We start from the raw sequence: 23,405 nt of genomic DNA, 5'->3' as shown, positions 1-23,405 counted from the left end.
GATTGCAAGAGTGCTCAAACCGATATAAACATGCAGACTTCAGGGAGAAAAGCCTTAGGACTGAGAACAGAAAATTAGATTATTAGTGCTTTCTTTCAAACTCGACAGTGCTAGTTTTGATGAAAGATTGAAAATTCTTGGCTAAACTCTTTTTTTAATTCATTTTGATTAAATCATAAATTTTTATACTGAAAAGTTTATAAATCACCTAGAGAAGGAAAGATTGCTTTGTAAACTGTAAACTCAAATAGAAAAAAGATAGCAACAGCAATGTTTACTTGCAGTTTTAGAAGATAAAGGAAGCTATGTGAGGGTATGATTTTCTTGCTCTCATAGAATTGTACACCTGAAAGCTATGTAATTTTACTAACAATTGTCACCCCAATAAATTTAATAAAATAAAATTTAAAAAAACCACAAAAACATGAATTAAAATTCTCTTTGTAATAATATTCCGATCTCATGTGAGGCTTTTGCACTGTCATAGAAAACTAGCATTTAGGGGTAAGTGTACTTGGCTCTCACAAATGTGGAAATCAGAGCTGCTAGTTGAATTAATTCAGACAGCTCTACTAATTTGAGGCAGAGTTATGACAAGTTTTTTTGTTTTGTTTTGTTTTTTAAATTTAAGTTACTCAGTAGTACTGCTTTATCATACCAACCATGTCAAGGATCTATGCTCCAGTCATAAAAATTGGCTAAGATCCTTAAATTTCTAGGTTACTCAGTCTCAGAGGGACCACACTGCTTTGAAACAAAGTGATGTGGGGATTTTGAAGTGTCAAAAATGAATGAGAAGTAACTTAAAGAAGATATCTGCTTTGTCATATGTACCACCACAACCACCCCCATCGCCATCGAGTTACTAGACAATTGATTGGCATTCCTTAAATGCTTTCGATAATGAGATTTTAAAATTGACTGCTGAATGTGTTTACAGCCTTTTAACAGTGTCAGTGTATGACAAAGGTGAGTTCTGAGAGGTTGAGTCAAATTTTGAATCCCAGGGGACTCGGGACCTGGACTATTACCCTTTGGCATTCCCACTTGTTTTTCTGCACACGAATCCCCTGTTGACCTTGAATGAGATATCCAAAATACAATGGGGAGAAAGAGATGAGAACTGGATATTTGAACACTAATTTGGTCTCTGCTACTTATTATCTCAGGTTGTATTTTTTTTTTTTTTTTTTTTTGGCTTTTAACTCAATCACTCAGTTGCTATGCCCTCTTCCTTGAATCAGTATTATCCTTGCAGAGGCCATAAAAATGTATTCCTTAATTTTTCAGCATCAGTGGAACAGAGATGAAGAGAGCCAGATAATTATTTGAAGCTTCTACAGTGCAATGTACTACTCAGCATATCTATTAGCTGGAGGTTGCAATTGGAAGACTAAATGATATCCACATTTATAATGTATACATATTTATTATAATCTATGAATATAGACCTGGGCTCCAATACCAATTTAATGGATTCAGAGCCATTTATTAAATTGGCTTCATATATTTTCATGATAAAGGGTTTAAAGAATTACATTTTTTAAAGGATTTTTCACAAACTGAAAATGATTTACAATCACATTAATGAAAAGAAGTAAATTGAAGACACTCAGGTGAAGAGTTTAATACAAGGAAGTGTTTAATTTTTATACTGTAAAAGCTTAGGGTATGATTTCCAGTCAAGATGGTGGAGTATAAATGCTATGTTTGTCTCTTCTCACAACCACATCAAAATCACAATTAAACTACAGAAGAACCATTGCTGATAATCACCTAAAGTCTAGCTGAACTGAAGCCTTACAACTGAGGACATACAGAAGAAGCCACCTCGAGACTGGTAGGAAGGGCAGAGGCATGGAATGGGCTGATCCCACGTCTGCATGTGACCATTAAAAATTGAAAGGTATATCTCAGCTGTGGAGGTTACCCCCACTCCAAGGCTCCTAACCATGGTTCCAGAGCTAGGCAGAAAACTCCCCATAACTTCTGGTTGTGTAAACTTGTGGAGATCGTGACTGAGGGAGAAATATGTGACTGCACTCCCAGGCATTATTCTTAAAAGACCAGCAATGGACTTACTTACTGATGGACTCTCTTGCTCTGAACTGCAGCTCTGAAGCAGGAGCTCAAAAGGTACCAGGGACATATGGATAGGAAATAAATTATATGGCTTTAGTGCTTGGGCTGTACTGTCAGCTTTCTGCAGGAGGGAGGAGCTAGTGGATGCCATCATTTTTTTTGTTGAGCCATCCCCCTTTCTGGTGTGCAGACTCAACTCAGGTGGCTACTCTATCTGATTCTCCTCAACCTGGCTAACACCAATAGTTTGCCCTGTCCTGGAGATTCACTGGGACATCACCCCACCCAAATTTTGGGCACACCCAAGCCACTTCTAGAGGCTTTTCTGTGTAAACGACCTGTCTTGGCCCATGCTGAGGACATTCCTACTATCTCTCAAAGTTTCCAAAACTCAAACAAGCAGCATCTGGCTTTGTTGTGTCCTGTATCTCTGGCTGAGCAGCTCCAAGTCTGGCACTAGTGTCAGCCAGCCTTGGTTTGCAACTTGGCCACTTGAGGCATCTCCAAGAGCAGCACAGGTGGCAACCATCTGCAGACTGCTTTTTGGCTCATGCCAGCTGGCCCTGGGCAGAGTAAAGTCTTTGGCTGAATTTGGCCTATGGCAGGGCCCCTCCCAGGAGGCCTCAGGACTTGCACACCTAGTGGCCAGCGTTGACTGAACTGAGACATCACTGGGCTCCCTCAAAGGATGACACACCAGAAGAGCAGACTGGGCAGGCACCAGAGCCCTGCCAAAGTGAATCCTGCTCTGCAGGATGAGACTCTGCATTAACAGCTGCTCCATTTTTGTCATGGATAGTCCTCACAATAAATCAGCCCGAAGACTAATCCCTCCCACTGATGTGCAAATAGCAATCAAGGCTCAACTACAACAGGAAGGCACACACAACCCACACAAGGGACACACCTGGAACACCAAGCTCAGGTGACCAAAGAGATTGTGCTAGTAGGCCCCATAGGACATCTACTACATAAGACCACTCTGGGGTACATAGCAGCCCAACGTAATACAGAGAAACAAACACAGGGAGGCAGCCAAAATAGGGAGACAAAGAAACGTGTCCCAAATAAAAGAACAGAACAAAGTTCCAGAAAATAAACTAAACAAAATGGAGACAAGCAATGTGCCAAATGCAGAGTTGAAAACACTGGTTATAAGGATCCTCAGCGATCTCAGTGAGAACTTCATCAAAGAGATAAGAAACATAAAAATGGAGATAGAAAACAGAACCAGTCAGAAATAAAGAATACAATAACTAAAATGAAGAATACATTAGAGGGAATCAACAGCAAATGAGATGAAGAAGAGGATTGAATCAGAGGTTTAGAAGATAAGGTGTCAGAAGACACCCAATCAGTACAGAAAAAAGAAAAAAAGAATCCAAAAAAATGAGGGCAGTTTAAGGGACCTCTGAGACAACATCAAGTTTACCAACATTCACATCACAGGCATACCAGAAAAAGAAGATAGAGAGCAAGGAAATGAAAATCTATTTGAAGAAATAGTGATGGAAAGCTTTTCCAACCTAGCGAAGGAAATAAACATACAAGCCCAGAAAACACAGAGTCCCAAAATAGAGGAACCAAACAGGCCCACACCAAGACACATTATAATTAAAATGGCAAAGTTTAATGATGAAGAAAGAATCTTAAAAGCAGCACAAGAAAAGCAGTTAGTTACCTACAAGAGAGCTCCCATAAGACTGTCAGCTGATTTCTCAACAGAAACTTTGCAGGCCAGAATAATTGTTACAAAATATTCAAAGAGATAAAAACCTAGGACCTACAACCAAGATTACTCTACCCAGCAAAGCTATCATTTAAAATGGAAGAACAGATAAAGAGATTCCCAGATAAGAAAAAGCTAAAGGAGTTCATCACTACCAAAACAGTTTTACAAGGAATGTTAGAGGAACTTCATTAAGGTGAAAAAAAAACCAATAACAAAAAACAAAAACAACAAAAGCAAAAACAAACAAACAAAAAACAACAAGAAAGAAAGAAAGGATCAAAATATGAATAATAAATGGTAATAACTACATATCTGTAAACAATTACTTTCAATGTAAATGGATTAAATGTTCTAATCAAAAGATATGTTGGATGAATGGATAAGAAAACAAGACCCTTACATATGCTACCTGCAAGAGACTCACTTCAGATCATAAGACACAGATGGACTAAAAGTAAAGGGACAGAAAGAGATATTTCATGAAAATGGAAACAAACGAAAAAAGCTAGGGGAACACTTTTACCACAAAATAGACTTATAAACAAAGGCTATAAGAGACAATGAAGGACCCAGTATTCCAATTCACAGTATTTATTCAAAGAAGTCGAAAATGCTACTTCAAGGGGATGTGTGCATCCATTTGTTTATTGCAGCATTGTTTAGAATGGCCAAGTTGTGGAGGCAACCTGGGTGTCTGTCGATGAAAGAATAGATAAAGAGGAGGTGGTACAATGGGATATTGCTTGTCCATGGAAGGGAGTGGGTTCTTGCCATCTGCAGCAGCATGAATGGACCTGGAGGGAATTGTGCTGAGTGGAGTATGTCAGACAGAGAAAAACAGGTGCAATGTGATTTCACTTATATGTGGAATCTAAAGAACAAAATAAACAAACAAAACAGAAATAAACTCATAGATACAGAGAACATATTTATGGTTGCCAGATGGGAAGGGTGTTGGGGAGGTGGAAAAAGGGAAGGGATTACAAGTACAAATTGGTTGTTACATAGTAGTCATGGGGATATGGGGTACAGCATAAACAGTAAACTCAATAATATTGTAATAACTATGTAGGGTATCAGATGGGTACTAGATTTTTCCCAGTGATAGATGGGAGGGAGGTTGGGGGACGGAATGGAAAAGGTGAAGGTATTAAGAAGTACAAGTTGGAAGTTACGAAATAGTCATAAGGATGTAAAATACAGCATAGTGAATCTAGTCAATAATATGATAATAACTATGTATTGTGTCAGGTGGGTACTGATATAGTCAAGGAGATCACTTTTCAAATTATATGAGTATCTGAACACTATGCTGTACACCTGAAATTAACATAAAATTATATTGAAAAACAAGAATTTAGTGTGCAATTGAACTTAAGGTTTCTGTGTGTGCTTTTTGTTAAGTTTTGCTTCTTGTAATTAGTTTTTAAACATTTTTAAGAACTATTACCATATTAATATTTTGTGTTCTTACTGACTATTTTGGTAACAGAGTCACTAAGGTGTGCCAATATTCATGCTAGTTAGTATTGAGAGCCATGTCAAATAAGTGGACGACATTAGTTTCACATTTCTACGGCTTTTAAACTCTTATGCAGTTTACCACATGATTATGTTTAATTACCTCATGATATCAATCATCACTATTGCATCTATCACTTAGATAACTATGCCATTAATATTTCCACATTCCTTTAAATAAGTATAACATTGCAAATAGATTATCACAAATCAATGTGAGATGATCCAGAAAGCACATGACTGTATAAATCTTACGTGGTGTGTGTGTGTGTGTGTGTGTGTGTGTGTGTGTGTGTGTGTGTGTGTGTATTTGTTGGTTTGGGTGTATTTAAGAAATAGGCAAGGTTGTAAGTTTGGGGAGAAGTGTGAAAAAAATCAGTTCTATAAACTCACTTTAGTAATCCCATGATGTGAGAGCAGAAGCCAATAAATCATCTGAAAGAAGAAATAATAATGATATATTTATAGTTAGTACTAACATTCTGGGTTATCAAAAACATGCAAATATTAGAGAAAAAATATTGGAAGGTCAGTACGTCCCAAGAAACCAGGAAGCTCATCTTGGGGACAGGAGGATAAAGTGCCAGGATTTTTTTGTGAGGGGCTGATTTGTGCTTTTCAAAGAGGAAAGCAAGCTCCATGGCATCATATAAAGATTGTTTATATGCATGCAGTGAAGAATGGGATTTATATTCTGTTTTTAAAGATGTTTATTAAAATATAACTGATGTACGATATTGTGTTAGTTTCAGGGGTACACCATAGTTATTCAACAGTACCCACTTGGCACTATACCTAGTTATTACCACATTTTGATTATATTTCCTATGCTAAAGCAGTGATCACCATGATAAGTCCAGCAACCATCTGACACTGTACCACGCTATCACAGTATTATTGACTATATTCCCTGTGCTGTACCTTATATCCCTAAGATTCATTTGTTTTATACCTGAAACTTTGAACCTCAAAGTGAAGAATAGGGAATGTAGTCAACAATATGGTAATAACTATGTGTAGTGCCAGATGGGTACTAGTCAGGGGGAGCACTTTGTAAGTTATATAACTATCTAACCGCTATGCTGTACACCCGTAATTAATATAAAATAATATTGAATGTCAACCGTAATTTAAAAAAATTTAAAAAAGGAGAGGAAAGATAAAGGGGATATATATCTTAAACAGGGAAGTTTATATAGTTTGCAAGAGCCAGGCTTTCTTCATGTGGGTAGAAGCAGCAGAGAAAGAGGCAACAATAACAGGAGAGGTGCAGGGAGCACTGATGACTGAATTAATGAACTAGGAGAATAACAGACATGGAGCAGAGCACATGGCTGGAACACGACCCTTTCAGGAAGAACAAGAGCCTTGAAACTCTAGTGTTTCATTGGATAGGAATTTGGAGTCCCAGTGTGCTAAAATTAGTATCTGTGTTTTTAAGTGTCTTCTCTCAAGCATCCTGCTTCTTAACTTCTTAACCATGCACATGATTTTGGTTGTTGTAATGTGGGTTGTCAAAGGTTAAAATTATTACTATTGCCATTCTCCCAATTTTTCAGTCAATATTTCAACATTTTTAACTGAAGATTTTGTCAAGTTCAAGAATAATGAAATTTTTCTTGCTTCTGAAATTGAAAATTTTAAATAGTTTTTATATAACGTTTATATACTTTTTAATTTTTATTGCCTTTATTGTACTGACTTAAACCTTCACTGAAATGTTGAATAGAAATGATGACAGTGGCCAACCATGTCTTATTCCTAAATTTAAAGGGAATTCTTTTAAAATGTAATTATTATATATGTTTGCTGAATCTTGTTTTTCTAATGTGACCTATATAAAGTGAAGCAAGTTCTCTTCTATTAATTTTTACCATACATGAACGATGGATTTGTTGCATCTATTTTTTTCTACATCTAATGACATAATATTATGGTGTTTTTCATAGATAATGTGTTGACACAGGTAAATTTGTTGATAGATTTTTCCAATGGTAAATGATTTTGAATTCCCATGATAATCTCTATTTGTTGTAATTAAATATAAACTGCTGCACATTTTAGGTAATAACTTATTGAGAATTGTTACACTTATATTCACAAGTAGGATTGGTTTATAATATTTCTTTCATGCACTATTTTCATATAGTTTTGAATGAGTGCCATAGTAGTCACATAATCCGAATCGGTAGCATTTTTTTTTCTGAATTTGGGAAATATTGTATCAAAATAATATTTATTTAGAACACATACCTAGATTTTTGTTTTATTTTGAAAATCTTTGTCGTTTAGTTCTAAAGCTTCAATCTAAATGATTATTAGAATTAGTACTGTGTGCTGGGATTTGTTTTTTTCTATAGTTTATGGAAGTCCCTAAGATAATGTTTCTCCTTGGCTTTATTTTGCCTCTTTCTTAGCTTCTATTGGATAAATTGGATGTTCTTTACTATCTTTAAAATCTTTTGTCTATCAGGTTGAAAGTCACATATTTTTATTAGTATATTTAATTGATAGTGTTGATTAAAACACAAAAATGAAATATATAATGTAATTGCAAAAGGAGGTGCTAATCCAATATGCACATTTTAAAGGACTATCTTAAAATTTGTTTCAGAACTTAAAAAAATAAATAAATAAGACAAGACTACATTGAGGATGTTGAAGACAAATGAGAAGAGGATTTATGAAGAGAATGGTGTTAGAACGAGCTGTCAGTGTGCTGTTGCTCTCATGCCCACCCAAGGGAGTGGGGAATTTACTTCTTATTTCCAATCTGGTGAGAGAAGCTTCAGCAGGACCAATACAGCTTGATCTGTTCCCCTGATTTAAGGGGAGACAAGAGGAAGTCGTCTGCATTCTGTTTGGGATAAGTGGGGGATGAGAGGTGGGGCAGCCAGTGGCAGAGGGAAGTCAATCCTTGTGGCAGTGTGTCGAGAGAAGAGATGTGGGTTTCCTGTGAACCACATGTAGGCCATGGGTGAAACGGAGCTGCTGTGAGTGTTGTCTTAGATCCTATCAGATAGGTCTGACTATAAGCATTAAATCTCTCAAAAAGTGGCTGAAATCAAATCATTGGGTTCTTATGGGCTGTCACTTCAAGGAAACTGGAGGTCAGGAGTTTCCAAGGACTGGAATCTCTAAAGAAGCCACTGAAGTGCTTGTGTGACATTTACTTCACACACGGTATCTTTTAAAAAGAAAAGTTCTGATTTCCTCATCTAACTTCAATACCCTTCTGGCAAGTGGTGGGGGCAATCTGACAAAGTTGACTGTCATGGTAGGGAGAGAATAGGCAAGGACAAACAAGATGCCAACTGCACTCCCTCCCTGATGACCAGCAACCCCAGTGCAGCAGGCCCTAGCTAAAGGAAGGGAGAAGCACTACCTTTGAAAAAAGTTGGACCACTTCATTATTATACTGGATTAGGCATTTGATGTATAAAATGCGACTCTGCCTAGACATGGAAATTTGTGTTACTTCTGTGAGATTAGAAATGTCATGAAACGAATTATCCCACAGTATAGATCTGGTTCTGTCCCCTAAATTCTGTTTGATTGGTATTCTAATTAAAGTATTATATTTATATTATTTAGTAGTTATCATTATAGCTTTAACAAATCTCTGCCCTCCTTCTATGATATTAGGATAGAAGTTTCTCATGAATTCCTTTAACTTTGTTATGTAAGATTTTAGCATAATCCTATATGTTAATTATTTACCTTTATAGCTTCTGAGTTCCCTCTTCTTGTTTAAGACAGCTTTTTCTTCACCTATATTGTACTGATACTCTCCTAGGTCTTCTTCTTATGCTTTTATTTTTATATTTTTCTACATACCAAAGTCAGTAGGTTTAACTACATATTTTTTCTTTTAAATTGATTACCAGTGTTCTCAGTCCCATTTATTTTGAAATCTATTGTTTGCCCAAAGATATGTACTAACACAATTATCATATATTTCAGTGTATGTGTTTCTGTTTCTAGATTCTTATTTCTCTATTCTATTGTTACATTTATACCATACCATTTTTATATTTGTTTGGCTATCCCTACTCTTTAATATGTTTCCATGTGTCTTTGAAAATCTTGTCAGATTGTTTCTTCCACATGAAATTAAAAATAATACTATAAAGTTCCAAAACGATATCATTGAAATTCTGATTAAAGATTTATTAGATTTATACATTAATTTTTGATATATTTTTATTTCATTTTGTAATTTAGGGGCATGGACCATCTTTCCATTTATTTAGGTCTTGTTTTATGTACCTGATAAGTTTTTTTCTCATGATGCCTCACTTTTGTCATTGTTATTGAATTCATTCCAAGATTCTATATAGCTATTATTAGTTTTGCAATAAGATTTTCCACATGCAGCAGTTTGGTAGTATAGACTTCAGGAAGCAATCTTTAGGAAGTCTCTAGGGAGACTTAGGTCCAAATGTGCTTGGGGCACAGCCAAGAACAGGTGAACCTGTTCTGGGCAATGTGGAAAGTGCTGAACCATTGTGAGGCGACAGGGCAACCTGCCATTTAGTCCCTCTACAGAAATGTACTGAATGCTTATTATTAAGTACCAGACACTGCTCTAGGGTACTGTAGTAAAGAGAACAGATGGCAACAACAACAAAAACCCCTTGGCTTTGTTTAGTTTATGTTCAAGTAAAAGAGACAGACGATAGTCAAGAGAAATAAACTGTACATATATCACATTATGCAGTACTAAAACTGAGGAGAAAAATCAAGCAGAAGGAAGATAACATGGGATGGGCTGACATTTCGGGTACCATCTAAAGAGAAGACGGGCATTAATAAAAGATGAGAAATAGATCATGGATAAAAGAAAAAAGTTCATATAATGAGCTGTATTTACCTATAATAATAGGGTTCACCATTAATCCATGTGAAGTGGAAAGTCTCAAGAGAGTTTTTAGCAGAGTATTGAAGTGATATGGTATGGTTTAATTTTTTGTTTGTTTATTTGTTTGTTTTTTGGTTCTGGGTTGAGAATAGACTAAAAAGTGGTAGCTCTGATCCAGGTAAAATGGCAGTGAGGGTGGTAGGAAGCGATAAATACTTGAATTATTTTGCAAATACAACTGGAAAGATTTGCTGACTGAACTAACATGGGGTGTGAAAGAAACAGAGGAGTCAGGCACGACACCATTGCTTTTCTGTGTGAACATCTGTTAAATGGTGACTACTACGGAAGAAGATGTTGGCAGGGATGGTGGTCAGGAGCTCGGTTTTGGACATGTTATTTAAGAAATACCTACTAGAAATCAAGTAGATACTGAGTTGGTGGTTGTCAAGTGTGTGTGTTAGGGACCAGGAAAACTGATAAAGAGGTGGGAACCATCAAAATACAGATGGTGCTCCAAACCATGAAGTTGGAGATCACCTAGCAAGTGAGTATAGGTCTAAGAGAAGATAATCAAGATCCGAGACTTGGAGTAGTCTAACATTTAGAAGTAAAGAGAAAGAGGATAGTTCAGCAAAAAGATTGAGAAGAAGGGACCAGAAAGGTAGAAGAAAAATCAGTCAAGTATTTTCATTCTAAGCTAAGAGGCAATTGCATCCAAGAGGAGGAAAATGCTGCTGAAAAGTCAAATAAGATGAGAAATGAGAATCAACCATTGTCTTCGGCAGCATGGAGTTAACTGATGATTTTGATAAGAGCAGTTTTTGTGACGTGGTGGAGGAGCACATTCACTGCAGTGAATTCAGGAATTTGATGAGAAAACTTGGAAACAGAATATTGATGATTCTTTTAAGGAGTGTTGCTTCAAAGAATAGAGATATAGGACATTAACTGCAATGGGAAGATGATAAAGGGAGATTTTTCTGAGATACAAGAAATTAAAACAGGTTAGTATGTTTAGGAGAATGAACCACAAGAGAGAAAAAACTGATGTTGCAAGAGACAGAGGAAAAAATAGGTGGAGTGATGTCTTTGAGTAAGTGAGAAGGAATAGCATTTAACTTACCTGTGGAGAATTGGCTTTGGCTAGGGGCAAGGTCATATGAAGAGAATATGGAACCCGTTGCAAGCAGACAGGTAGATGTGGCAGTAGGAGCTTGTGGAATTGTTATTCTGAATGATTTCAGTTTTCATTGAAAAAGGAATCAAGGTCATTTATTAAAAATTTGTATGGGGAACGGTGTATTAGAGGTTTGCAAATAGAGGAAAATAAATGAGATAGTCACATAGGAGTAGGTCTGTTCCAGCCAAGCTGTGGTAGCATATAAAACCTCTCTGCCCACCAACAAAAGCATACTCTTGTTTTTCTTTTGTTACAGTTCTCCATTTTTCAGCTAGACATACTGCCTTCTGGAATATGGCAGCATTCTTTGCAGCTAGTTATGATTCTTTATCTAAATTATTCAATGAGATTAGGTAGAAATGCTGCTTGTAATTTCTGGGTAACTTTCTAAAGGAGGGGCTGGATTTCTTTCTTCCTGCTTTTTGTTGCTTGGACTGCAGATTCGATGCCTGGTAGATGAGTAGACTATTTGGACCAAGGCACACTTAGGTACAAGTTTATTATGGCAGGAGCACGAGTAAAATGGAAAGTGAGACTAGAAAGGAGGAAAAACAAATACAAAGTGGTGTGTTTCTGAGTCAACCACAGTTTCACAAGATAACAGCTGGTTCCACAAACAGGAAAATCTGTAATGCGCAGGATGGGAGCAATTGCTGCCGTCTTTCTGTTATCTATTGTCTCTTATTAGCCCAACTTCTCACTTTGGGGTACTCTCTTCTCCCCACTTCTGACTCAACTGGCCCTTCCAGGTGGGTGTTGGGGAAGCCAGAGCCTCAGAATGTCAGGTCGAGTCAGACATGGACAGTGGAGCTGCTGGGGTGCCTGCCTCAGGGGTCCTGGTGGAGACACTATCAGAGGGCGACCTTTGTTCTCAGAGGAGGCCGACAGAAGCTTGGTGGGAAAGAAGATTAGTATTGGTGACCAGGGCTCTGTATTTGTGGGGACTTGGTGGCTTGTTGCTGGGATTACTCTGGCCAGAAACCAGGGCTTGAGAGCTATTATTTTTACTTTGCTGTTATCAAGGGAGAACATGGGACAAAAATGTGAGTCTCCATTTTTTCATCTATTTCAAAGAATGCTTTTTGAGGTAAGGGAAAATGGTTGAAAATAGTGTTCAATGTCATTCTTATTACCTGTGATTAGAGGTTCAAGCACCTTTTAAGTCTAATTTCTCTAGATTATGTATTTATCTTTCATTGTATTGTTAATAAATATTTGGGAAAATACTCAGAATGGATATGATGCTAGGTTCTAGATTCTGAATGTGGAGTGTTCTTACTGCGAAGGCAGTGAGTCTGTGCATACCAAATGGTGTAAGTTCTTAAAACAAAACACTGCAACACAGTATGCTGTTGATTAAATCAACTTCAATTCTGCCATCAAAGGAGGAAGGGGCTTTAAAAATACTGTTTTGTAATTAGCGGAAATATGTAATTTGAGAAACCTTCCTCTTCATCTTTATTCACTTTCTAATGTATTCTGAAGACTATAAATAAATAGTGAAACCCTCTGATTCTAAAATGGTTGAAGGTAGAAAGGAGGAGGCAGTCCCACTTCTCTTTTTAAAAATGGCATGGAGAATGAGGGATGAGGGATGGCTGGGTCACCTCAGGCTGGGCTAAGGGAACAGAGAGCTAGAGTTTGAACAGGGCTTCAAGGAAAAGACACATGTCAGATAAAGTGGTGGGTTGATAATGGTGTGACAGAACTACTTAAAATCTTTTTAGTAAGGGGAAGGAAAAATCAATTAATCTGGCTCATGTGGTTTGGCGCTAAAGGCTGATATCCAGTCCACGTTGCTCTAGACTCCCCTGAGAGATATTTTGGCTCTGGGTGAAGCACTATTGTTGACCTTACTGCTTGTCACATTCAAAGACTTAGAAAGAAACCTGACCAGAAAAAAAAAAAAATAAATAAATAAAAAATAAAACAGAGAGAGAGAGAGAGCAAAGAAAAGAAAGACTAACCAAGGGATTTCCTGGTGTATAGAGAGATTTTGTTTATTCTCCTCAATGGAATAGGATTATGATGTTTGGCTGAAAATGACAAGAAACCCAACATAAAAGTGTGTTGAGCATAGAAGTTTATTTTCCTCCCACATAAAAGTCCAGAGGTGGGGTCCAGGGCTGGTGTGGCTATTACGGTCCCTGATATCAGGGAGTTGCCTTGATGCGTTGCCATGTGTGGTCAAGCACTGCATGGTCCAACGCGGCCACTCTGACCTCAGTGGTAAAATTTATCCCAGACAATGAGAGAGAGCAGGAAATGGATGGGCCCTAGCCCCACGCTTTAAAGAGAGTTCCAAGAATATGTACACCACATATACGTACACATCATTTTCCAGACTTAGTCATCAAGATATTCTTAGTTGAATGATCAACTAGAAAGTGTAATTTGTATTTGACGTTGCCGTGTGCCCAGCTGAAATTTGGGATTCTTATTACCGAGGAAGAAGGGAACATAGATTTTGGTGGGTTGTCACAATCATTTGAGCCACTGGCATTTAGTTTTCCGAGTCATTTTACAATATATTTGCACGTATATTTTTAAAATTTAGACTAATATTAAAATGCATTTTTATTTCTTTTATTCCTTTCACACACTTTAATTGAGCAATTCAGAATTAAGATTACAATTTCAAATAGATTGCTCACATTCAGTTTTTTCTGGGAAAGTAAAAGTCATGGATTTCCCACTCTCTCAGCAGTGGTGTCTCATTGCAATGATGTTCAAGTTATGTTTTCAGATGAGCATATTAAATGGAATCTACTTACCAAAGTGCTGAGACTATTTTTAAATTATTGTCTTCTACGTTTTTAGCATTTGTTTGCCAGCCTAGGAAAGAAAGTGAGTAAGACATACTCCCTGCCTCCAGAATTCTATTTAGTACAGTAGGCTTTGATGCCCACAGTATGCCAGGCACTGTGTTCAGAGACGAGTAAGACAAGATCCCTTTCTTTGAGGCAATCTCCATAGAAGAGCGGGTCAGCAGCCAGCAAGTCCTTACAATTCCACATAGTGCTCTTGGGTCAGAGGGATGTGTACAGGAGTCCTTACACAGATAAGTACAGACTATCAAATACTCGAGTAAAGTTATATGCTGAATGAGGGATTAACCAATGTTTTTAAAACATCAACTTTTTCTTAGGAAAGGTATAGTTCATTTTTCCTTCTTCCTCAGCTAGTATTAAAGTTAAAATTGTGGCCTTTTCTTTCCTTTTTCCTTGCCAGTCCTTTATCTCCACTTCCAGCGTACTCTGAGGCACTGTCCTTCCTGCTGTCAGACACGGGGAGGCAGTGGACTTGACTTTCCCCTCCGCGCATTTCTGGGTTGGACGCCGGACTCAGACTGATCAGAGAAGCCTCCTGACCGGAATGGGCGCCTCACAAGCAAAGACAGACAGGCTTTTCGTTGAATAACATAGGAGGGAAAGTATTTTCCTGCTAAGCTAGGAGGCTGGGGGTGCGGGGGAAGTCCAAATCCACGGAGCGGCGGCCTTCTGAAGGGAAGCTGCCCAAAGAGGACGAGACCCGGGACAGCCAGGTGAGGATGCGCGGGCGTGGCGTGACCGCGAAGCCAGTTCTGGCCCTGTATTTGCACTTCCGTTTGACAGGAAACTCTTTTAGGAGGCTTAAACCCCTATAAATTGGATTTCCGTGTGTGCGGACAAAGGAGTTCCGACAGACACCTAGAGGTGATAAAAATATAGTGAGGGAAGTGGCTGGCACCTGGTATAGTGTTTATGAATCTGTATTATTCCTACTTCCAGCCTTTAATACGGTTTTCCCAAGAACTGTTTCTTGTGGATAAGTTTTTCTACAAAATGAATGATCCCATGAAAAACAGCTTGCTAAAGAGTATTGCTAATTATATCAGTGTCTTGATATAACGTTTTGTTGAAATCTCTGAAATCTTGCAGAGGAGCCTGGCAGTGGTGTATAAAACCAACGTCCCTCATTTCACTTGTCCATAGACACCACTTTTCCTTTTAAACTTCTGTTTTGAGAAATACAGCTCTTAAAGTTCTGCTGTATAATTTCACCTGGAAGATTCTAGGTCATAGGTTAGCATTTTGTGACCTTGGAACTTGATTTCTAGTTTAAGAAAAATGAAAAAGAAATCTCTCATAATCACCTAGACAACTTCTTTCTTCATAAAGCCTAAACCTCGTTAATATATTTTGCTAAATTTTGGGAACGAATGTCATAGTGGATCAGATTTGTGACATATTAAAGATAACTATTGTCCTGGATAATAAGCATGGTGGCACATAAAGTTGGCTGAAAAGGTGAAGTTCATCACAAAATTATCTGATAGGTTCCAGTCAGACTGGCTTAACTACAATGTAAGCCACATTTTGAAAAGTAGCATGATTTCTTTTATTGTCATTGGAACAATTTCTATGTTTTAAAATAATTTAATTACATTTTCAATTTATTTAACAATGAGCCTGATATAAAGCAGGCAGAAAATCATTTTGGGATTAGAATATTTATTCTGATTTATATTCTTTTTTAGTTATTTCCTAAATATATATATATATATATATATATATATATATATATATATATATATAGTACTGAAAAAGGAAAGAAAATATAATAATTATAATCAACTGTATCAGGATCTATGGCATATTAACTCTTTCGTTTGTTAGTGAATTATATGAGATTTCAAATATGGTACAGATATAAGATTTTCAAGAGAAATGATAATAAAAAGGTTATAAGCAATATAGTCTCATCTACTTCAATCATTAAATTATTAGTGAAACTCCTTTGTTTAATATTTCTTATCCTCGTAATGTCTCGAATCAAGCCACACAAACATTGCTTTGTGCTAAATCAGATTTTGCTTGCGGAACAATGTGAGAGGCCCATGGAGAGTGCCCTCTGGAGTCTTCTTAAACAACGCCTAAAATTAAACCATTAGTGGTCTTTTTCTTTCCTTGCTCATCTTACTTCTCTTCCTTCTTGTTTTTCACTAAATGCCCTTTTTGGGAGGAGGTGGCATACTATCTTATAATGTTCAAACACAGTTTGAAAGAGTAACACATTCCATGCATAACATCTTAATGAGATTGTTCCTTTCCGTTTTCGCTGTTAATTACTCGATCCAAGCCAGAGACATCCACTCCCTGGATTATTGGAATATCATTCTGACTGTGTTTTCTGCTTCTACTCTTGTGTCCCCTCTTAGCATAACACCAACATCATCCTTTTAAAATTACAGTAAATTATGGGTCTTCTTTACTCAAAGTCCCCAGCGGCTCCTCATTTCCCTCATTTTAAATGCCTGAGTCTGTGCCATGGCCTACACAGCCCTGTGTGACCTGTGACTTCATCTCCTAATCTACATCTCCTGCATCTCCTTCTGACTTCATTTTCTATACTTCCTCCTGCTCGCCATGCTTTCCTACTTTCAAACATGCCTTAGGATGTCAGTATCATTGTTTCCTCTCTGCCAGATACCCTCGTGGCTAATTCCATGCCTCTTTTATGATTTTATTTACATGTTGCTTTCTCTCTGTGACTTACCCACACTACTTTTTTTTTCTTTAAAATTCTAACCACCGTCATCACTCTGAAAGTCCCTTACCCTGCTCTACTTTTTAAATCTTTTCCATGACACTTATAAACTTCTGACATGATATAAAATGTTCTTATTTATTATGTGTGTCATTTATTTGTTGTTTCCTCCTACCAGAATGTGGATCCCATGAGGGCAGAGATTTTTGTTAGTTGGGGTAGGAATGTACCCTAAGCACCTAAAACGCACCTATCATGGGGTAGATAACAAATCATACTTTTAGAATAAATGGATAATGAGAGTCATCTGTGAAGGGCAGGAATATACCAGCAAAGTATAGAAGCCATGGATGCCTCAGAAATGTGGGCAATGGTGAGAAGGAAACCACAGAAGGTAAAGGAATTACGTTGCCCTTGGCCTGTTGACAGACTCTTGGACCAATCTGGCTGGGAATTAATTTAGATTCTGAATTTGTGATAGGATCATCTACCAACTTCATTTCACCCACTCCCCCATTGTGTAGAAAGCAAATGGACTGCAGCAGGCTTAGTTTCTTGTCAGCTGTCTTACGAAGGTATGATTAAAATCCAGCCAGTGTTAAATATGCTTGTTCCCTAATGGGAACTCTTTTAATTCTATCGTCTTGAAAACATTCAAATGTCCTTCAGTTAGTGCTATGTGCTGATGACCTTTCCATGTGCTGATTTACTTGCTTGAAGTACACCCGTAAGACAGCTGTGGAGAGAGTATCAGCTTTGCTGTATCAGCACTGTGCTATTGACTGCTGATAAGCCTGACAATAATTTGGGTCATGGACAGGCCTGCACGAGGGACTCAGAGAGAAATGCTGAAGACCTTAATTGACATGACCAAGCCCCATATTCATAGAGAAACCTCTATAGTAGGCAGTATTTTGCCAAGGGATGTACTGATTAAGAGATAAGAAAACTAAATTGGAAAGCTTATGTTTTCTGGAGGAGTTTTGGGGAGCTACAGGTTGCAGGTATATCTGGGCATCTCTAAAAGGCCTTACTAAAATTATTAGAGGGATGTGTCCTAAAATGTGTTAAAGAAGTCCACTGCTAAAGCAACTATTAGCAGAGATTACTTCTGCAAATAGGGAGCTTAGAGTTTTAGAGGAAGAAGAATTTTAATTTCATGCGTATTTATACTGTTTGAATTTTTGTTAGGCAATTGGATTACTTTAAAAAAAGTTGTCAATATGTTTTTGATGAACTCAGTTGTTGGTGTGTACATATTGAATTCCATGCAAAAAATAATTACTAAAATTATAAAAAACAAAATAAATGTCACAGAAGCTTTTGTATTATGAAGTCTTATGTCATGGCCCCTAAGAAGAGGGTCATGACATATCTTATTATGTATACATAGTCTCACTCAAAAATTGGTTTTGTCACAAAGTTTATTAATACTTCAATTGATTGGAACATGAAATGTGTTTTCCCTTTATGAATTAATTTTGCATAGGTGGTCTAATTCTGTTATAATTTTCTATGTATCAAGACCAAACAAACATACTCACATCTCTTTGAAGAAAAATGCTAATAAATTGTAAGCTCAAACCACACATTAGCCATGTTTCCATAAAAGAAAAGCACTTTAGCGTTCCAGTGTGGAATATTAGCCCTGCACCTGCTTCTCTTTCATCCTGTAAGCAGAGTGATAGGGTCATCTCTTTTCTCTAGCTCTCACTATTGGGGGTAGGAAGTCTTCTAAGTGCTCTAGCTTTCCTGACACCTCCTAGACAAGAACAAAGAGTTCTGGAGTAGGGGCTGAGGAGCCTGAATGTTATAAGAATGAGAGAACTCAGTTCCAGGAATTGGAAAAGGGTGAGAACCAGAGGAGTGGGCTTGGGGACTCCAGTGGAACAATGGCTGGGTGGATCACTTTCTTCATCCTCATTTCCTTTGTTTTCACCACTGCTCAGTGAGTCTTGTTTGGCTGGGAGCACTTGTAGGAGTGGGCAGAGAGAGAAGCAGCAGTTCCAGCCACCTTCTGGACAACAAGACAGATTTCTCTTGCTCTTCTCTCCCCACTTCTCTTGCTAAGATGAAGAAACTAATACCAGGATGTTGTCACACAGCACCCTAACCGTTTGTCCCTACCATCCTTTCCTTAAGGAAAGAGGGTTGCGGGGTTGTCCCTCTTAGGGGTTGAGTTTTATAGGTTTCCTCTCTTGGTCCCAGTATGCTGGGTCTGCGGTCAAAGACGAGTAATTTTCCTCAAGGGAGGAACGACTTAAGCCAGACGGGACCCCAGGGACCCCCATGAGCTAATGTGAAACTAGGAGGGATGCCCTTCCTCCATTGCTTTCTGGAAGCTGCTGACGCATGCTTCTGATGTCTGGCACCCTATTGTGCTAAGGAACGTTAACTGAGCGAACTTATCTCGCTTCCCGCTTAACTCATGAGGTAATTGCTCTGAGAAACCTACTCCCCCAGGGGTTGTACACACCGCACCTTGATCATGTGGGGACAGCATGCACAGGTTGCTTTGGGACAATATGATTGGGTATTGGAAATATGCTAATTGTATCAGTGGTGTGAGAGTCTTGCAGACCCTGCCCAGAATCATGTGATGCCTATTGTAAAAAAACAATAAATACCCACGACGACCCGATTTGGGGCTCCAGTCCCTTGAGGCTGTGAGTCCCTTGGTCCTCTGTGGTTTCTTTGCATTCAGTGTCTCTGGTCTCTTTATTTCTATAATAGAATTTAGCCCTTGCCGCCTCCCTCGCTTTCCCCACTGCTTGTGTTGTGCAGGACGCAACACCAGGATGTTAGGAATAAAAGTGGTGAGATCATGTGGGAGGAATTAGCTAAACAGGTTTCCTTCCCCTCTTGTCATTTACTTCTGCCAGTTGTAGCTGCCATCCTACGATGTATAAAGAGCGTAGCCCAAGGCTAGAAAATGAAAGGAGGAACAAAGATGAGTACCAGGGGCCAGGGATACTGCTGAAGAGGAGAAATAAGAATGTGGGGTAGCTCCCACTGCTTGAGTAAGTGTGGCAGGACTTGTCCTTTCATCTCCACCCATCATCCGGGTCCTCCTCTGTATGACCCTAATACTAGTACCTTCACAGTCTTCCCAGCTTTGAGACGGAAAGAAGGAGAGGAAGAATAAAGAAGCATAATAATAATTTTTTGATTATATAACTAATATTTATTGAGCCTAACTATTTACTAAGCATTTTTCTAAGCCTTTTATATGCAACTGTTTTAACCTTTATAATGATTATGTAGTGTGGGTATTTATTATTATCTTTACTTAATAGATGAAGAAACTGAGGCACAAATAGGTTGTGTAACTTGTCCAGGATTATATGGGTGACTTAGCAGGTGCAGTTGCTAATTTGTGTTTAATATATTCAAGGGCATCAGAGGAAAATCAAGGACCATTTGTATCACATATCTACAGGTATGAGTAGCATTATCAGAGGCCTAAGACATGAATTAAGCAGTTCTCTTGTAGATATGCTATTTTACTTGCAAATAGAATCATACCAGGACAGAAATACGTAATTGTAAGTTGAGATGTTATTACTTTTCATTCAAAAAAAAAATACTGTCTCTTGCTTGAGGGGACAAATAAATAACTGAAAACAAAAAGATTTCCTAAGCAAGTTACCACACAAGGAATTAGATGCTTGCTCGCTATGGTCCATCTTTCCGGAACAACGTTTTTCTTAGGGAAAATGTTAATATTATATAATAATGTTGATTCTAATGGTACAATTTATTGAGCATAAACATCGCATGGCAAAACTGTATGAAATCCTGCCATTGATTCTGACATCTTGCTTTGCCTAAGATGAATTGCTTTGCCTCTAGATGAAATCTGTGGACAGAATCACCTGCTAACTTTCCTGCTACTTACCTGAATGTGACTTGACATTCTAAAATTTTACTTGTGAATATTAGGGAAGCAATCTAAGGAAAGTTATTAATTTTTACTGTTGTATGCTTTTGTTATATGCTAATTATATTTAAAATATTCACAAAAGAAGTGAAAATGTATTAATTCTGTAAATTTTGGACCACAAAAGAAATCTGGAGGTTGTGTCTCCATTGCCAAAGTCTTGGGAAAGTTTACTTATAAACTCAAACTCAAGTTGAAATATATACAACTGATGTCAGATACAGTTAACATGCATATTTGGAAAAGGAAGAAAATAAAACATGGCTCTACCAGTAGAGGAAGAGGACACTGGCTAATGAATAAATATACCCCTTAACCTTCCCCTCAAAAAAATAAATAAATACAAATAAAAGAGAGACATAATTTTTTTTTTTAATTCTACTTTGTTACTTTCCAAAAAAATGGTGTTGACTATGCTAGATGAAAACAGTTTACCTGGTCCAGGCAAATTCTGGAGCTATAAAATGTGAATTATAGAGATCTGCATTCGTTTGAAATAGCCATGATGCTTCCATAGTCTCAGCAGATTGGCTTTGGGGTATAGAGAATACCAAATATGAGGTACTATTGAAGCACCTCCACTTGCTCTGTTAACTTTTAAGACACTGTAATTTTTCTATGCTTCTGATTTGTGACTTGGGTGCATGGATTCAGATACATATTATGGCCTAAGGCATTTCCTGTAAGACATGGCCTTCCAAAGGGTGAACAGATTTTTGAGAAAGTATCCTTGGTGAACACTTTTTAGATAAGAAGCATTTCTTAAAATTAGTTTGAAGTGAGAAGTATATAACCCTAAGATAAGCATGAAGTTATCACACTTCTGTATATCTGTGATTGGCAAAACCTTCTGGAGACTGGCAGGGTTTAACAACTCTATTTTTATTAATTCTTGTAATTCTGGACCAGTCTTCATTCCAGACTTTCTCCAGATGATATTGAAAATGAACATTGATTACACATCTGAAGATTTTAAAAATTGAAGAGCATTTTAATTTGGAACATCAAGACATTCTCGTGTAATTTTTAAATAAAGACACACCACTTAAATATATAAACTATGACACCAATTCCTTTAATTGAGCAAAGCATTTACAAGACCATTTTTCAGGCTGAAAAAGGAATCACACGTTTATAAAGCCAAAGTTCCTGCCTGGAGAGATAAAAGCTTAAAATAAGATAAGGTGATAACTTTCTCAATGTTTAGTAAGTTCATTTGGAGTCAGAAGCAGAATGTGTATACCTTATGAATTCACCAAAAAGCTGTAAGTGTAAAGTCATGTTCACATGACACTCTACTTAACAAATCCTTATGCGATAAACCCAGTAGGGGCAGAAAAGAAAAAAAAAAAAATGTGACGAGAAACAAAACGTTTTTATTTCACACAGAGCAAATTTAGCTGCCCTCTCCAGATTAACACCAGATTTCCCCTCTGAAACACCAAAGAAGGTATTCTGCCCTATATTTTAGCACATCCAGTAAAAAGGGGGAAAAAGTGACAAATACTTTGAGAAAGCTAACAAGATTCAATTATATTCATGGTATTTTAGCTTGCTTTGGGAAAGTAAAGGACATTAAAAATAATTCGAATTCAAATCTCACATTATTTTTCTGACAAAGGAGAAAATAGTGGGTTTATTCCATGTGGCATCAGATTATTGTTTGTACACGATACTGAATAATACATAAGGGACATCTTCCACGTTAATGATTCCTCTCATCCTTTGGAAGAATGTTTACTCTCTTGATTTATTGTTAGTCCAAACACAAATGGTTTAAATCCATTGTACATGTAGACATAGACTAGTTTAGAATGATTTAAATTTGAAAAAGCTAAAAATTGTTAAATCTATGGCTGAAACTCCATTGTATTTCCCTTTGACGTAGAAACCTTTGTCCTCAAAAGACTAGGCGTTGACCTCCTGGGCTTCAGCCTTTTCCAGCAGGAGTCTGCAGGCTGGGTCACCTTCTCAGAGAGCCAGTATGATTATGTATTAAACCCACTACATAATCAAAACAGATCATAACTGAGTTTTTCTAGAGCATTCTCTTAACCACCAGAAGCTCCTGCTAGTTTGAAAACAGAACAATTCTTTGCTCCATTAAGCTAGGACTTACAAACCTAATCAAAGTGGCCATCGCTCATTGCTTCTCAGAGACACCCCTCTCTATCAGGGAACGGTGAACTGAGGGCCAGCTGAACTGAATGAGGCTCCCATCTTTAATTCCTTGGCCAGTGGCATGACAGCATCCACCTTCTCTTCCACAAGCATTCTTAAATTTCTGGGTGTGTCTCCCAGTCCTCACAATAATTCTGGGTGGTATTGTCATTTACGGAATAAACCATCTAAAACCCTGAATGCTCAGTTCTTCTCCCCTAACCTCAGTGACCTGCACCCCCTGTCATTGTATGAATCCACTGTCACTGTCAGATCCCGCTCCTTGGCATCACCAGCACAATCTCACTCTGAAATAGGAAATCCATTCATTCACTCTGTGACCATAGCCTCCTCCCTCACATCTTTCTCAGTTTGTCCAATTCACTTATTCTTAAAT

The sequence above is a fragment of the Rhinolophus sinicus genome, linkage group LG01 (genome assembly GCF_036562045.2).
Source record: "Rhinolophus sinicus isolate RSC01 linkage group LG01, ASM3656204v1, whole genome shotgun sequence".
Taxonomy (NCBI): domain Eukaryota; kingdom Metazoa; phylum Chordata; class Mammalia; order Chiroptera; family Rhinolophidae; genus Rhinolophus; species Rhinolophus sinicus.
Note: the sequence above shows the minus strand (reverse complement) of the source record.